The 13,577-nt window shown below is 36.7% G+C and overlaps 1 protein-coding gene across 50 annotated transcripts in view; it reads right to left on the reverse strand.

The window, feature by feature from the left end:
* Positions 1–13,577, reverse strand: part of TBC1D5 (TBC1 domain family member 5) — a 562,606-nt gene that overhangs the window by 418,121 nt on the left and 130,908 nt on the right. For all 50 annotated transcript variants that reach the window (XM_078354367.1, XM_078354358.1, XM_078354366.1 and 47 more), the window contains one exon: positions 7,097–7,300. The gene's annotated coding sequence lies outside the window, so the exon portion shown is untranslated. The remainder of the gene's footprint in view (positions 1–7,096; positions 7,301–13,577) is intronic.

The following is a 13,577-nucleotide window of genomic DNA, read 5'->3' on the forward strand; positions in this document are numbered from 1 at the left end:
ATTTTCCACATTTCGCTTTTATCTAGGGTTGGCTGTCTATCACAAAAGTGATAGTCACTATATGTGCAGTAGAGCTATGTCTAGAGCTATGTCTACTGCACATAGAGTGAAAACCTAAAAACATTCACAATCAATTTGGCCAAAAAAAAAAAAAAAAGAAGAAGAAGAGAAAGAATTTTCCTTATATCATCCAATTTAAAAACCAAAACTTCTTATAAAGGATATTTTAAAAGTAATTATCCAGTTAGCTGAGGACCTGCCATAAGTAAATGCTTAATAAATATTTATTGATTAACTGAAAAGATGAATTCAGACTGATTTTACTCTCAGAGCTGCCAACATTGCAGGGGCTCTTCAAACAATTATCTTTTCACCTTTTTTCCATATTCCCAAATATCTTCTCCACTTAAAAATTTTTAATTCAATGAAAAATACTTAAGAAGAATCAACTTTATATGTGTTACTCAAAATACATCACTAGTAGAAAAAAACCGTAAAAATAATGGTTTATTTTGTTTAACTTAGAAAACTGTTATGATGGGTTTGGAGGTCCAATGATGAACATAAACAGCAGCTTCAATATGCACATATCAGAAAATAGCTGGGATTTTTGCAAACAAGTGTGTGTTTACAAAGGAAAACTTATTGCATACGGTTTACAGGTCAGTAACCTAATCACAAAAACCAGGCTCTAGATGTTAAAATGGTAACTCACTGGAGAAATGTATATGTGAAGCCAAGGAAGGAAGATAAATTATAAGATGTTAAATGATTAGGTTCCAGCTTATTGCATTCCCATTTTAGCAAGAATAAAGTTCTTTCTCTTTTCCTTTTGGAGAAAGAACTTTATTCTTGCTAAAATGGGGGTGTAATAAGCCAGAACCTGAATTTAGAGGGAATTAAAATAAGGTTATAAGAGGCCTAAGACATCTTATTTCTACTTGCTACTTCATAACAGCAGGTGCTCCCAAAGACAGAATGCAAAGTAAACTGGCCAAGTATACTGACAGTTAGTAAACGTGTCTTAAGTGGACAAGCAAAAGTACAGATGTATAGGAAGTATTACTCAAAAGGTTTTCCAGCTTAGCAACCAAGGAAATTTTGCCAGGTTTTAGGGAAAAGTGGGGAGTTGTAAAAAATTGAAATTAGTTAGTTAAACCCAAGAAGTAAATCACTAGAGGCACTACAGGGAATAGTAATTACAAGGCTGCTTTTCTTTCTGCCCTTGTAACTGCTCCTATACCACCTATTATCATTCTTAATCACTATAGTATTAGGGCACAGTGAACATACAACTTGAATCATGTCACTGGATACCATGAGCATTATCTACAGCCAGAGTCCCCCTTATCCATGAGGGATTCCAAGACCCCCAGTGGATGTCTGAAACCTGTTTTTTCCCGTACATGCATACAAATGATAAAGCTGAATTTATAAATTAGGCACTGTAACAGGTAAGAGATAAATAATAACCAATAATATAACGGAACAATTATTATTATAAAACAGCATAATAAAAATGATGTAAATGCAGTCCTCCCCCCACTAAGTATCTTATCTTACACTCACCTATTTTCAGACAGTGGTTGACCACATAATTAGTGGCTACGGATAAGTGAAACTTATCACTGCGGATAAGTGAAACTGCGGAAAGCAAAACCACAGATAAGAGGGAACTACTGTATCACTATAGAGAGCTGAGAACCTTGAGCAAGAATGGGTAAGAAGGGCAACACTATTACAACTCAGAAGCACACGAGAGAAATAGCAGAGATCACATTATACCAACAGGAAAATGCGAGAATTCTAATGTCATTATTGTATGCCATATTTATCAAGTGTACTTCAGGGCTGAGGTGACTGGGAGAAATATGAATCATAAAGAACAATAGACACTTGGCATCCATAGATTTTTTTTACAATTACACTTTTACCCTTGTTCAAGCAATCCACGACATGAAGTACTTTATCATAGTCTGGTACGTGAATTTGAACCATCGACTTCCCAACCCGGTATAAGAAAGAATTTAGATGGCCCTGTTTCTGCTCTTTGAGTATGTGATGGTTCTCTAGAGCATTTTACAGAAATATTTACAAACTTGAAACTTTTTAAAAACATCAAGAGGTGTATAATTCATAAATAACTATTGTAAGTCTTAATTCTATTAACAGAATTTTCTAACCACAGAATTCCCAAACTAGGAACCACTATACATTTACATACATTACATAACCTGTTAAAGAAAAAATCATAAAGGAGAATTACAGGACAAGCCTAAAGAAGTGGGAAGCAAGTAATCATGATGCTGCTTGTACATAACATATCCTGGAGATAGCACAAAGCTCAACCGAATGCTTTTTAACAATGGATCTGGGCCATAACCTCTGCCTTTCTTCTTACTAAGAATAAACCATCCATGCTGCTACTTACAGTGATCTACTTGTACACACTGCTTTAACCATTGTCCACTCTTTCTTGCATCATCAGTTTACTCCTCTCTATTGGAACACTCTCAATAGTATGTTATTTCTCTCCTATTTAAAAAAATCATTTCTTCACTCCAACTTCCCCTTTAAGCTGCCACATTTCTCCTCCCACTCTCCCTTGAACCTAGTCCATCTTTAACTTCACCTATAAATAAGATTCTCACAGATGAGTACTCTTCCTTCCTTCAAACATTTACATCACTTTCAGATATTCTGAAAGACAAATGACTTTTTCTCTTCAACTCCCTGAGTTTTCTTCTCTAGCCATCTCTACTAATTCTTCCTCTTCTCCTAACCCCTTTATTAAAGATGCCCCCAAGGCTAAAATTTTAAATCCTCTCTATCTATATTTACTGTACAGCATCAATGTTACATCTTGATATGGTTTGGCTATCTCCCCACCCAAATCTCATCCTGAATTGTAGCTCCCATAATCCCCATGTGTCATGGGAGGCACCCAGTGGGAGGTAATCAAATCATGGGGTAGGGTTGTTCCCATGCTGTTCTTGTGATGGTAAGTCTCATAGCATCTCATGGTTTCATAAAGGACAGTTCCCCTGCACATGCTCTCTTGCCTGCATCATGTAAGACAGGCTCCTCCTTCATGTTCTGCCATGACTGTGAGACCTCCCAAGCCATGAGGAACTGTGAGTCCATTAAACCACTTTTTCTTTATAATTTACCCAGTCTCAAATATTTCTTCATAGAGTATGAAAATGGACTAATACATACCTTTAAATATCATCTACAATTAACAACTTCCACAGTTCTTCCTTCATCTCAGACCTCTTTTACTGAACTCTGGACCAATGTGTCTAACTGCTACCTTGAGCTTTCTACCTGACAGACATCTCAACTTAACATATTCAGAATGAAATTCCTGATCCTCTCCCACAAATGTACTCCTTTTATCATATAATCTTCCCCTTCTTTATTAAATGAAGCTCTCTATATTTTCTGTTATTCAGGTCATGCACTCTTGGGAGTCATTCTTAACTCATCTCTTTGTTGCATAACTCAAATTCAATCCAGTAGCATATGCTGTTATTCAAACCAAAATTATCTATCACCTTGAATCTTCTACATGGTCTCTCTGCTTCTGCCCTTGCTCCCTGAAAATCTACCCTCAAGCTGGCAGCCAGTATTTCTTTTAAACTACAAAGCTGATGACACTAATGACTCCCTATCTCATTCAAAATGAAATCTAAGTTCTTAGAAGACCTACATTCCCAGTTACAACTCTATTTACTTCCTACTACTCTCTACTCACTTTGCCGCAGCCACATTGACCTTGAGGCTGTTCTGTGAATGCATCGTTAATATTCCTGCCTCAGGACCTTTGCACTTGATGATCCTTCAGCTCACTCTCTCACCTCCTTGAGGTCTTTACTCACATGTTACCTTATCGGTGAGGCTTTCCTTGACCACCCTATTTAAAATTTCCACTCTTCTCCCTATACTCCAAACTCTCTCTCTCTCTGACCAGCTGCTTTATTTTCCTTCACAGAATCACTATCTAAGATACTAATTATTTTATTTATTTATCCTGCTAGTCTTCAACTTCTCCATCCTGGATGTAAGCTTAATCAAGTTAAGGATTTTTATCAATTTTGTTTTCAGTGTACTTTTGAAAGTACTATGGTGCACTATCAAAAAAACTACAGGCATAAATCTCTCATGAGCAGTAAACAAAAAGAATGGCAATTTAAGACTTGATTAAAAAAACACACATATACCCAAAAAATGATAAATATGTGAAAGAAAATACATGATTTTGAGCAAATGAAGTAAGAAACTTTTATTCTGGGAAAAGCAGTAGACACTGGCCAGGTTATGGAGAGAAAACAGAACTGAGTGATATCCTGAAATGATGCATAATCTCTATATGAGAAATGTAATTGCTAAATAAGAAATAAAATATGAGCCAGGCATGGTGGCTCATGCCTATAATCCAGCACTTTGAGAGGTCAAAGCAGGTGGATCACTTGAGCTCAGGAGTTCAAGACCAACCTGAGCAGCACGGCAAAACCCCATCTCTACAAAAAAATACAAAAATTAGCTAGGTATGGTGGCTCATGCTTGTAGTCTCAGCTATTTGGGAGGCTGAGGTGAGAGGATTGCTTGTGCCTAGGAGGCAGAGGTTGCAGTGGGCTGAGACCATACCACTGCACTCTGGCCTGGGAGACAGAGTGAGACCCAATCTCAAAAAAAAAAAAAGAAGAAAGAAATTAATTAAATATATAAGAAATTTATTATTATTTCTCTACTTTGTTACAAGTCATTTATCAGTAATCATAACATTCCTGATAATAAAAAATACTGAAAATAATAAGCGTTAGCAAAATGTAGAGAAAGTGGAACCTGGCCAAGTGCAATGACTCACACGTGTAATCCTAGCACTTTGAGAGGCTGAGGTGGGAGGAATGCCTGAGCTCAGGAGTTTGTGACCAGTCTTAGCAACATGGAAAAACCCTTCTGTACTAAAAATACAAAAAATTAGCCAGGCTTGGTGGCATGCACCTGTAGTCCCAGCTACTCAGGAGGTTGAGGAAGGAGAATCGCTTGAACCTGGGAGACAGAGGTTGCAGTGAGCTGAGATCGCGCCACTGCATTCCAGCCTGGGCAATCAAGCAAGACTCTATCTCAAAGAAAGTAGGATCCTCATACACTGCTGACAAGAATGTAAAATGATGCAACTGCCATGGGAAAACAGTTTGGTGGTTCCTCAAAAAGTTAAACATGGAAATACAATATGACCTAGCAATTCCACTCCTAGGTACATACTCATATGAACAGAGAATAGGTACTTGAACCGGTACGTGTACACACGTTTATAGCAGCACTATTTAGAGTAACCAAAAAAGTGGAAGCAAACCAAATGTAAATGAACAAATAAATGGATAAACAAATGGAATAGCATTCAGCCAAGAAAAGTAATTAAGTGCTACAACGTGAAAATTGGAAATATTACGTTAAATGAAAGAAACCACCCACAAAACATCACATCTTATATGGTTATGTTCATATTAAATATACAGAACACACAAATCTATAGAGTCAAAATGCAGATTGATGGCTGTCAGAGCCTAGGGCTAAGGCAGAATGAAGACAAACTGCTTAACAGGTAATACTATGGCATGATGGAAAAGTTCCGAACTCGATAGAGATGGAAGGTTGCAGAACACTGTCAACGTACTAAATGCCATGGGATTGTTCACTTCAAAATGGTGAATTTCGTGTTATATTAATTTCACCTCAATAGATTACCTTAAAATAAAAGACATTCTCCTTTCAGTTCACTCTTTCTATTTTCTTATTTCCAGAGTAAAGATTTCCAAAGATGTTCATAATGTTAATTTAACTTTGGAAAGCTCTCAGAAACTAGTATTTATGGTTTGGAGGTAGGGAGCTTATCTGAGGTTTAGCGATTCTTTAAGTTTCATTTCAGGTTGTTTGTTTCCTCTATTAAATTCAAGTAATAGATTTTTAAAATGGTATATCAGTTCATCTCTGTATGATAGGATTCAAAATATTTTTCTTTTAATTTTTTTAAGTTCACATTTATTTTTTAGACAGATATGGGGATTTGCTATGTTGCCCAAGTTGGTATCCAACTCCTAAGCTCAAGCAGTCCATTCACCTTGGCTTCCCAAAGTGCTAGGATTACAGGTGTGAGCCACCATGCCCAGCCTGGATTAGAGGTAATTTTTATATTCTTTATGTTTTTCTATATTTACCAAACTTTCTAACAAAAAATAAATCACAAAAAATGCCTACAATTTATTAAAAGGAGACAAGTGTTAAATAAAATGGGAATGGGTACTAGAAGAAACCACATTGGGAAAGGATCTGGGTTATTCTAACTTGATACTCAGAATGTAAAAAGTTAAACATGTTTCAGACCAAGAATGATTTAAGAGCATCTGGATGCACATACAATTTAGACAGACAAAACAAACAAGAAGAGAATAAAGAAATATACATGTTACTATAAAGATATGATTACATCAAAGATTTATTTTTCTTTAAAATTCTGAGATCTCAACACTTGTGTACCTCTTACTATAAAAGAACCCAGTAAGGACTGCGGAGTTTCCCAGCAGTAATCCAGTTCTTAAGTCATTTGATCGCTTATATTGAACGGGGAAAGGGATGAGAAGCACAGAAGAGACAAGGGAAAAGGCAGCTTCATTGATGCAGAAAAGAAACTGCATCAAATGTTGTGGGGTGGAGAATAGAAAATAAAAGGCCTATGGATACAAAAAGTGTTCCTTAAGGAAAGTGCTTAAATCCGCTGGTGGGAAAACATTTTTAAAAGACACCTGGAAGATTCAGCCAACTGAGAAGAAAAACAATGAGCAAAGGGAAAAGAATGGAAACTGGTGACTGAAAGTAGGAGGTAAGACAGAAACAGATGAGGAAACTGAGTAACTGTGTTGCAGGCGCAACACTATTCCCTGAAGAAGTCTTCAATCTAAATTTGGCAGAAGTACACACACATACTTTTTTTCTTTTTTTTTGCACAAATATCTATGGAACACATTATTGTGGTAAGAGTATTTAGACTATTCTATTTTAAAATGTATATTTTAAATATATATATGCTTACCTTTTGGGAGAACTTTACTGGTCCACAAATCTGGTTGACATGTGAAAATGCATGTTTCTTGTTATAGATCAAAGATGACTTAGGCTCAGTACAATAGAGTTCTCCAAACACAAGTCTTGGTTAGCAAACAAATTGAAGAGGAATCACGAAACAGAGATGAACTAAGTTCTTCCTCAACTTAGCTGCTGGAAAAACAGCATCTCCCTAGAAAAACAAATAAATAAAATAGTTTCAAATGGTCTTATCCCAGGAGGAACCCTAATTAATATCAAACAATTCAAAAGGCAGTCTAAAAAAAATTCCTATCAAAATATTTAAGTTCTTAGAGGACAAACATTAGACTACTCATTAATGAGTTTCCTTCGCCTATTTTAACTCCTGGAAGAAAGAGAAGCATTTTGTAATACCAAAAATAAATGGCATTTTACAGATATAATACAAAAACAACAGACTTCACTATAAAACAATCATCTCTTACTTCATTTAACTTTGCACTGAAATGACATAAAAGTGTTGAAATAAGGAACCTATTATTCTAACACAAAGTAAAATGTATCACATTTTAAAATCACATAATATAAAAAATGGAAATTTGACATTTGAAAACAAATGTGAAAGAAATTTCATTGAAAATGGATTCCAAAGCATTAATAAAATATAAAATTAGAATACAGATGCATCAGTGATGACAAGTGAATATTATTTAGGTGCTAAAATTAATTTTCACAGCCTTTTCCTAGATGAAAAGAAAAAAACTTTTATCATCTTTACTAATACACCTCCATAAATAATCATAGACATAGATATATTTACATAAAATCTGTAAGAATAAGAACTAAATTTCTTCACTAGGCTATCCAATTTAAGTAAAAAAACCTCTTAATAACAAAAATTACTTAAACATCAACTTCCTCTAGATTTCATTCTCTATTAGTTCTTAAGGTCCAACAACCTGTTAAGAGCTTACTGGTGGCTTAGTATATGTACAAAAAGATAGCAGCACTTCGCTAATATAATGTAAAATATAAATCAATAACATGTAACTGAAAAACAAGATGACCGATTCTAACTGAAACTTACTGAGATTCAATAGGAATTAATTATTTCAAACACATTTTAGTATGACATTCTACTAAAATCGAGTAACAAAAGCACACTTCTGAAAATAGGATTTCCAGAAACAGTTTTTTGCCCTTTCAGATATACCCATTTTATTGAATACAATTCATATTTTGATTGTCTGCTTGGTAAAGAGAATTATGCATTACATTGCGATGCTGCATTTTCTTATGTTAATTTCCAATCTAATTTGAAAAGTAACAAACAATACTTTTCTAAATTATATTACACATATAGAAAATATCTAAATATCATCAGCTGCTCCTTGCACAGCACTATATTCATGCTTTTTCATGTACAGCTAAACTAAAAATTGCTATACCACTAAAACAAAGCTGGACTATTTCTCATCTTAATTTTGTAAAAATACAGACCATTTTTATTCTTTGGATGGCTGTTTAGAATAAAAGATATTTAAACAGCTTTCAACTACTCCAACATATGTGTATTTGATAAAATCTGTATTTAAGTACCAATATGTATTGTCATAGTAGTATGTCATTACTGTTCAGAGAATGATGGCCATTTCTTCAGAATGTGTGACAGTAACAAGAAGAAAAAGTAACACTATAATTAATAGTTATAATGTGTTTTATTTCTAAATACATACTTTAGACCAATTTTTTTATTTTAGGCCAATTTTCAATTTCTTACACTACCAAGATCCTTAATTAACCTTCCTGTTGTGACAGGATATAGCCAAAGAATAAATTGACATACCATCAGAGAAACCAAGAAAGGAGGAAAAAATAGAGAACACTATGGGCAGAATTAGGAAACACAAAAAACCATCTCTACTGTAAGACTATATGAAACAACTAAACTTTCTCAAAAATCCATATGCAGCAGGAATGTTTACCATCGTCTCACTGAAAGGATATACCAGTTCTTTTTCTAGTTATTCTCTTAGGAATTTCATAAATATTGAGAAATCCAGAAATAAATATACACATGCACATATAAAAATTATTGTCAGTGTATAAGTTACTGCTGCCCTGGGACTGCAATAATTTATGTAACATCTGTTTTCATATTTTTCTAATTTTTTTCCTAATTAACATGCATATTTAACACACAAATGCTCAGACCACCTCTTTTTTCTGCTGACTATGCCTCTTTTTTTGAAGTTGTGCACTCCTAGGGAGAATTCAAGATAGATGAAAATCAAAATCTTATTGAGAGCACTAATTTTAAAAAGTAAACAACAGCACGAAACCAATTTTCAATGAAATACTAAAGTCTTAGGAGTTTTCACAAATACACTTCAATCTGCCAAAAATAGTAATGTAGTAAATAAAGGCCCAATATAAAAAGTCAACATAAAAGCATAATCTCAATATTCCTTAAACCTTTTTGATTTCTTTCTAAGAGCTAAGTAACCTACTAAAATGTCTATTCCTTGTTTTAACAAGTTGGTCGAAATTTAAAGGTTTTATGCCTTAGACAACTAAAATAAACACATTCCATATAAAGGAAATAAACAAATTGCAAACATAAGTAATATAAGTAAACATAAATTTGTATATAACCAGTGATAACCTTTTTGAAGTATAAACTTCAAATATTGTGCAGATTCAATAAAAGGGGCAAGTTTTTGTTGTAAAGTTCATTCAAGTACAACAAAATGAAGTTCTGAGAAGATTTTAAGCATATTGGGTAATTCAAAATACTACTTATGCCTTTATTTATTTACTTATTGTAGAAATGGGAGTCTCACTTTGTTGCTCAAGCTGGTCTTCAGCTCTTGGCTTCAAGAGCTTATCAAACCAGTGCTATAATAACTTAAGTATTCTCAAATAACAATGCTTAACATGCCAACACTGTGATCTCATTTATACTTAGCTCAATTTATGATATGGTTTGGCTGTGTCCCCACTCAAATCTCATCTTGAATTCCCATGTGATGAGGGACGGACCTAGTGGGAGGTAACTAAATCATGAGGGCAGGTCTTTCCCAAGCTGTTCTTGTGATAGCAAATAAGTCTCACAAGATCTGATGGTTTCAAAATGAGAGTCTCCCTGCACAAGCTCTCATCTCTTGTCTGCTGCCATGTGAGACATGCCTTTCACCTTCCACCATGATTGGAAGGCCTCCCCAGTCACATCGAACTGCAAGTCCAATAAACCTCTCTTTTCGTAAATTGCCCAGTCTTGGTTATGTCTTTATCAGCAGTGTGAAAACAGTCTAATACACTTTAGAATTAATCAGTTTGTATTTTAATTGCCCCATTATGCATTTCAGTTATTTAATATTTGTTGTCTACTGTCAGGGCCATTCTAAATCTTTATAAGGACTGAAATTGTCTCTGCCCTCATAGAACGTTTATAATTGGGGAAACAAACAGCATCCAATAACCATGTAAATACCTACCTGCAAACAGAGATAAATGCAATTTTAAAATATGGGAAGAAGGAGCCATGAGATTTTATAAAAGGAGATATGATATAGCCCAGAGATCAGCAAAGGTCTAAGAAAGACTCTTTGAAATGAGATCTGAAAAGTATGGGAAGTATTCCAGTATGGAGCACAGCAAGTGCAAAGGTCCAAAAGCAGGGGTTAGACCAGCACCCCCCAATACCTGTTTGCTTCTAGGCCTATAACTAAAGTCCCAGCAGGCCCCAGAGGTGAGGCTGAGTATGACCCATGTTGAAGTATACTTTACTCGAAAAAAAGTGTTTGAGTTTTTCTAGTTTATATAAACAGAAATGTGGAGAACAGGCATGGAAATGTATTTTAAGGGTGTGGAATAATGGTAGAAGGAACACAGAGTTGGATCAGGCTGAATTTATTAATTTGGGCCCACTAAGTATGGACTCTGCATTTAGTGTTGCAGCTCAGGGAGTTAAAGAAAAGGTTCTACTGGTTTATTTGCTTGGTTGGTTGAAATATGGATTAAAATAAGGCCCACTCTGAGCAAACTGGAAATGCATGATTTCTCTTGGTTTAATGTAGAGGAAAGGATCCACAGTTTTAGGGAGATTGCGATGATGGAATGGATTAGTGACTTTATATCTACTCATCCCAACTGGGAGGGTCCAGAAGATACACCCTTGACCAATGCCTTGTGAAACAGTATTATGAGGGCAGCGCCTACATCTTTGAAGAGCCCTGTAATTGCTCTTCTCTGTATGTCAGATCTAACAATGAGAACTGCAGTCACTCAACTACAAAATTTAAATACAATGGGAACAGTTGGATCCCAAGGTGGCAGGGGCCAAGTGGTGGCACACAACCATCTAAGGCAAGATGGACATAGCTACCGTAATGGAAAGCAAAGGCAAAGCAGCGATCAGAATAGTTTGACTCATGCAGAGGTCTGGCACTGGCTAATTAATCATGGTATTCCTAGAAGTGAATTTGATAGGAAGCCTGCTGCATTCCAACTTAGTTTATACAAGCAGAAAACTTCTAGGTCAAATGGATAAAGGACTAATGTGAATCATAAAAAAGAATCATGGCCCCTCAATTAATTTACAGGCTTGAGCCAGTTTACAGACCCAGAAACCCATGAATGAAGGAGAGGCTGGGTCCCTTTGAGGAAAGATCTCACTCCATTACCAACAATTTATACAGTGAATCTTTCTCAAATCCTTCCCCAAGGATACCTACGGCCTTTTACCAGGGTAACTAACTGTGCACTGGGGAAATGGAAATGATCAGACATTTCAGGGGACTACTGACACTGGCTCTGAGCTGATGTTAATTCCAGTGGACCCAAAACGTCATTGTGGTCCTCCAGTTAAAGCAGGGGCTTAAGCAGGTCAGGTAATTATTGGAGTTTTAGCTCAGGTCCAACTTAGAGTGGGTCCAATGGGTCCCCAGACTCAACCTGTGGCCATTTCCCCAGTGCCAGAATGTCTAATTGGCACAGGCATACTTAGCAGATGGCAGAACCCCTACACTGGCTGACTGGTAGAGTGAGAGCAGTTATACTAGGAAAGGCCAAATGGAAGCCATTAGAGCTGCCATTACCTAGAAAAATAGTAAACATTCCTGGAGGGATTGCAGAGATTACTGCCACCATAAAGGACTTGAAAGACACAGGGGTGGTGATTCCCACCACATCCCCATTCAACTCTCCCATTTGGCCTGTGCAGAAGACAGATGGACCTTGGAGAATGACAGATTATCATAATCTTACCTAAGTAGTGGCTCCATATGCAGCTGCTGTACCAGATGTGGTTTCATTGCTTGAGCAAATTAACACATCTCCTGGTACCTGGTATGCAGCCATTGACTTGGCAAATGCCTTTTTCTCCATTCCTGTTCGTAATGCCCACCAGAAGCAATTTGCCTTCAGCTGACAAGGTCAGCAATATACCTTTACTGTCCTGATACACTCAGGGGTATATCAACTCTCCAGCTTTGTGTCATAATTTTATTCGGAGAGATATTGATCACTTTTTGCTTCCACAAGATATCATACTGGTTCATTACATTGGTGACATTATGCTCACTAGATCCAGCGATCAAGAAGTAGCAAACACACTGTACTTACTGGTGAGACATTTGTGTGCCACAGGATGGGAAACAAATCCTACTAAAATTCATGGACCTTCCACCACAGTAAAATTTCTAGGGATCCAGTGGTGTGGGGCCTGCAGATATTCCTTCTAAGGTGAAGGATAAGTTGCTGCATTTGGTACCTCCTACAAATAAGAGGCACAATGCCTGGTGGGCATATTTGGATTTCAGAGGCAATACATTCCATATCTGGGTGTGTTACTCCAGCCCATTTGTCAAGTGACCCAAAAGGCTGCCAGTTTTGAGTGGGGTCTAGAGCAGGGGAATGCTATGCAACAGGTCAAGGCTGCTGTGCAAGCTGGTCTGCCACTTGGGCCATATGACCCAGCAGATACAATGGTGCTTGAGGTGTCAGTGGCAGATAGAGATGATGTTTAGAGCCTTTGGCAGGCTGCTATAGGTGAATCAGAGTGGAGGCCTCTAGGATTTTTGAGCAAGGCCCTGCCATCTTCTTTAGATAACTACTCTCCTTTTGAGAGACAGCTCTAGGCCTGTTACTAGGCTTTGGTGGAAACTCAATGTATGACTATGGGTCATCAAGTCACCATGCTACCTGAACTGCCTATCATGAACTGGGTGATTTCTAACTAATCTAGCCATAAAGTGGTTCATGCATAGCAGCAATCCATCATCAAATGGAAGTGGTATATACATAATAGGGCTCGAGTAGGTCCTGAAGGCACAAATAAGTTACATGAGGAAGTGGCTCAAATGCCCATGATCTCCACTCCTGCCACCCTGCCTTCTCTCCCCTACCGTGCACCAATGACCTCATGGGGAGTTCCCTATGATCAGGTGACAGAGGAATAGAAGACTACATGACCTCAGCAGAGGAGG

Source organism: Callithrix jacchus, chromosome 17 (genome assembly GCF_049354715.1).
Source record: "Callithrix jacchus isolate 240 chromosome 17, calJac240_pri, whole genome shotgun sequence".
Taxonomy (NCBI): Eukaryota; Metazoa; Chordata; class Mammalia; order Primates; family Cebidae; genus Callithrix; species Callithrix jacchus.